The following is a 5,260-nucleotide window of genomic DNA, read 5'->3' as shown; positions in this document are numbered from 1 at the left end:
TGGCCACGGCCTTCAGCTCCTCCTTCTTAGTCAGGTGGAAGTTGGAGGGCAAGACCATGGGCTTGAGCATGTAGTACTGATCCTCCAGCCTGTCCAAGAGTTTTTTTTGGTAAAATGTTCACTACAGATGAAAGAATGCTTAGTAGGGGCCAATCATCCCTGTGAACAGCTTTTAGCCACTGGACCAGAAGTTTTGAGCCCTTTATGTAGAGCCTGCAAGGATACATGAAAAAGTAATTAAAAAGAAAGAATTAAATGTCTCCCCCTAAAATAATCAACTATAAAAGCAAAACAAGTGTTTTTGGGAACACCCATACTTAGGAACTTTGCCCATTTAAACCTTTAGTAAAGATGTAAGGAACACCTCTGCTTGCAAGTTATTACTGGAATAGAAAGATGAAAGACCCACTGTCTACCTTAAGGAGCTGACCATCTGTAGGGCAGAGAAGGAAGGAAGGTGAAGACCTCCTCCCAGGCTGTGGTAAGTGCCCTGTAGGGCCACAGATGCTCGGGCAGAGAGCACAGGATGACACCAAGGCAACAGGAAAGGCTTCAGGAAGCCTCAGAAATAGTTCCTAGAAGCTCATGGTTGTCGAACCCTCCTGCTGTCCCTGGGATGCAGGACTTTGGGTGCTAAAATGGGGAGGGTTGGTCCCCCTATTTCAAAGCCAGGCCAGATGTCGGCCAGCAGAGCCTCCCGGGCACTCAGCAGGGCGGCTGGCCCCAGCTCTACTCAAGCAGCTGAGGATATGGGACTGCCGCCAAGAGGAGGTCAGCCCCAAGAGCTGTGGTTCGTTGTTCCTCCTGTCCTTCCACTACCAGGAGGAAAGCTGCTCCCTGTACCAAGCAACCAGCCCCTGAAATGTACTGACCAAGACACTTCATAATCTTTTCTCCTCATTAAGGTAAAATCTCTATTTAGAGAAAACTACGCACATGGGAACGTAGGGGGTCTCTCTCGAGGCTTTCTTCTCCTCCTGAGTTCATCTAACCCCCATGAGGCCACTGTGGACCAGACCAGGTGGATACTAGGTCCTCAGGGAGTTCCAAGCAACCTGACCTTCTAACATTTCTCAATGCTTTGTGACGAGTTACCAAAGGACCCCCACCTCCTTTGCCCCCAGACCATGTTAAACAATGACACATGCCAAGAGCAACCTTCTCTGTAGTGCTTTGCATCATTCTCAAAAACAGTAACAAATCTTTTGGGACACAGACTCTGAAGGAAACTGTCAAGAAAGCATGTTGTCTGACCTTTGAAACAAGCTCACATTACTAGATCTTTGGATAGATTGTAACAACTTCCGACTTAAAAAAACCACTGTGAACTTTGAATAAGACTAAAGACAACAAGTGGCATTCAGGTCTTGAAAAATTCAATAACAACCTGCAACATGAAACAAAAGGATCTGCCAGGAGGTTTTCAAAGTAGAATATCTTCACTGCACTGTTCTGAGACCTCCATTGCAGAGTCCTCAGGAAAGGACTCACTCAACTGGCTGAATTCCAGAAGCCCTCATGAAGGGAGCCAGGCCAAGGGGAAGGCAAACCCCTCATCCCGCTGTGGGATCCCAAGGAAGAAGTGAAGAGAGGAGCCCCTTCCCTGAGTCCCCAGGGTAAGCCTCCCAGTGAGGAGTGGGCCGCAACCTCCTCCACCCAGGATGCTGTCACATGCAGAGTCTGCAGAGTCAGACGCCTCTCCAGGACTCACCTCCAGTGCAGAGCCACCTTTCCCTGCACTGCCAGGACCCTTCTAGCAACAGAGCATCTGAGAGGCGTGTCCATTTGGAGGTAGAAGCTGCATCTGCTCAGCCACATTCCTGATTGCAGAGATCAAGGCAGGCTCCCTGCCGTCAAAAAAGCAGAAAAGTCACGGCAAATGAAAGAAGATAGTGACCTAAGAAAGAGTGTTTCCAGAATACCCTGTTTCTTGACATTGTTGGCCCCAGCCTGAATCAGTGGAGAGCAGAGTGGCCAGGGGGTGGGGGTGACAGTGTGGTGGAGGCCATAAGGTGGACGCCAGTAGCCATAGGATGGCCGCGGTGGCCCGAGGTGCCTGGAGCAGAGACAGTGGCACAGACCAAGGCCACATAGCGCCTGGCGCTCACTCACCTTCTGGACCGGCCCCAAGGCCCCAAGCACAGAGTGCTGCCTGCCTTGGGCTGGAACACCAGGGGGGCTGACTGGGCGGCAGCATCTGGTTACCTGTGGAAGGAGATGGCTGTTTCTCCTCGTTGCCCAGTGGTGGGAGCAGTTCGTGGCAGTGCAGTGATCACCATCCCGGGCCTCAGGCTGTCATGCTGCCAGGCTCCGGCCCCCTCCTCTCTGTCCCACAGTGGGACTGCCACAAGAGTAGGGCTCAAAGCGACACTGTGCAGCAAGTGGGATCTGGTCCCCAGGCCCCAAAGGATGGCAAGATGGCGGCGTGTGCCCATCTGTCCTCCGTAAAGCAAGATGGCCACGTCTGTGGGCCTAGGCAAACTGCTGCCTGATGCACCCACCCTGGGGGAGCACTGCCAAAACGCGTCTGTTCCGCTGCCCTGATGGGTCACTGCTGCAGTATTAATAGCAAATGACCCAGACCGAGGGGGTGGGAGAATGTGGCCGGCCCTCCGAGAGGGGCCCCGCCAGACGCCAAGATGGCGACTGACACACTTCCACCCGCACTTCTGGCCCCACCCACGTTGCTCACCTGGATTGGCCTCAGCAGCTGAGCATCACATTGTCCTCATTCTCCTGGGCAGCGGGGAGAGGGACGCGGGTAACTGCACCTGCACCGGTCAGCATGGAAGACTGTGCTCGCCTGGGCCCTTAGCAGCTGGGACTGGCTGGTGCAGTTTGGGGTGGGGCCGTTGTGGGGAGTGGGTCTTCAGGCAGAGCAGGTGGGGAGAGCTCCCATAGTGAGACCGGTGCATCTGACAACCAGGTCCCTGTGGGTCTGGACGCTCTTTCCATCCAGCCTTGGTGCTCCGGTGCTGGCCTGACAAGCCCATGGCTGCTGGGGCGGGAAGGGCAGCAGGGAGTCAGGGAGGGGAGGGGGGGCACTGGGTGGGTTTGGGGCAATGGTTCTTGGGAGGCTTTTTCCTTCCCCGCCAGGACTTAAGAAGTGGAAGGTCGCTAACTCCTCTGTAGTTATGATGTAGGCTGGAGGGGAGGGACATATTCCAGTGCTCACAACACATGCATGTTTTTGTTGACTGATAGATCATTCCAACTTCTTTTTCTGTGATGAGAAAGAGAAACAATCCATCTCGTTGGGCCTTAACTTCTTGGGGTCCTAATACAATGTGTTGGAGGAGCAGGGGTGAGGTATTGGTGCTTTGGTCAATGCTAATGTTGGGCAGGAGGGAGAATCCTCCTCTGCCCTTTCCCTTAAGGATCTTATGGCTGCCCAAATGATTAAAAGACAGGTTAGCAGGAGAAAATAATACCAAGTTTAATAACATGTATACATTTGAGAAACTCGGAAATGAGCAGCTCGTCATTCTGTCTAAGCTGCTTGCTTAAGTATTGTACTGTAGCTAAAGGCATGGAAGGTGTTGGAGGGGTAGTGGTTTGGGATTTCACAGGGAAGAAGACAATTCACATGGAAATGGAAATACAAATGTTTGTCTGACAACTCTTTTGAGGGCAAGCTATAGAGAATGTGGCCAGGAAGAGACAGAAATTTTGATAAAATGGGCTTGTTGGTGCCAATCCTATTGTAACATCTATTTTACATTATATTACAGCCATCATATGATATTGGCTCCTTCTTGAAACAGGTCTTCTATGTTAAATTCTTTAGGAAGTTTTGGAGGGGAAAAGCAAATGTTCTTCCTGAGTCTCCTGACTCTTTATTGTCTTCAGCTCAAAATAATCCACATACCAGAGTGGTGCATCTTGGAGTGGCCTGCCCTGACCACCATCGCCAGCACGCTTCTGCTCCAGAGGAGACAGTTCATTAATCTTTGCTGGCATGATAATTTGGAATTTTGCAAGTTGCCTTGAAAGCATTTGTACACGGGCTCTCTTTTTCTTCCCACAGCAATTTTAGTTCCCTCACTACTTGTGAGGAGTGATTTGCTTTCAAGTATCCCTGCATCTGTAAAGGAAAACTTTCATTTGGTTTAATTCCACTTGTCATCATGGATGGCATTGTTTTTGCTTCCTTTTTCTTTTCCTGGCAGCTGCAACGTAAGTTTACTGAAATCTCAGTTTGGGAACTATACGGTAGACACGTGAGCAATATTTCAATAGTTTGTGGCATCTGGACACTTAAATGCGTTAGGTGTCTGAAGGAAACAGTAGCCCTGACTTCCAAAGGAGCATGTTCAGCAGATGTATTTCTGGTGAAGTTTGTTTAAAAAAAACAAAGAATCAGACAGTGTTGTACTGTTTGCTGGGGGCACAGGGTGGGGGAAGGAATAGAATTATTTACTTCTCCATCTGTTCTCAGGTTATTACTGCTTACATACCTACAATCATTCCCAAGAGAGACTTGGGTAAGGTAGAAAACACAGTTTAATGTCAGTCATATTACATTAGATCTGAAAGTTATCATGTTAAAGTTAGCGGTAGGCATATGATGAGCGGTAATGGGACACTGAAGGCTGCTTCAAAGTAGAAAAGGTGTTTACATTTGAAGGGCTCTGTTGATGCTGCTAAAAAGATGTATGGTATTTGTAGGATGTGGTGGGGAGGTTTCTTTCTAACATGATGCTGTGCGTCCTTTTAGGGCTGATTAATGGACCAGCCTCCCCTGGCCCCTGGTGTTCTTACAGATTTGGCCTTCCTTGCCCAAGTGTTAGGCAGTTCCTTGTTGTTTTTACAGTCATCCATTCGTTAAGCTACATTTCTTATTGAGTGCAAGGTTTGTGTCACGCATTGTTCTAGACCCTGGGGCCAGAGAAGTGAACAAAACACAAAAAGCATGCCCTGGGTGACGGTCTAGATGTGACACCAATGGTGTGACTCCTGTGGGAGAGTGATGTGTGCCAGGCTGGAGAGAGATGGTGTTGTAGCCAGGAGGGCCAGGAAACGTCTCACTGCAGAGGTAGGTTTTGAACAAGGCCCAAAATCAGTGTAGGAGGAAGGGCAAGTGGCCTGCTCTGGGAGCAGTAAGGAGGCCAGTGTGGCCAGGGCACAGCCGGTGAGGGCAGCAGGAGCTGAAGGCAGAGTGGTGGCTTGGTCCCAATCATGGGGTCTTGTTGGTCATAGTGAGGACTTGGGCGTTTATTCTGAATGAGATGGTGACCATTTGGAAGGTTTTGAGAGAAGG

The sequence above is a fragment of the Diceros bicornis genome, chromosome 8 (assembly GCF_020826845.1).
Source record: "Diceros bicornis minor isolate mBicDic1 chromosome 8, mDicBic1.mat.cur, whole genome shotgun sequence".
Taxonomy (NCBI): Eukaryota; Metazoa; Chordata; class Mammalia; order Perissodactyla; family Rhinocerotidae; genus Diceros; species Diceros bicornis.
The sequence above is the reverse complement of the archived record's forward strand: the minus strand, read 5'-3'. Positions refer to the sequence as shown.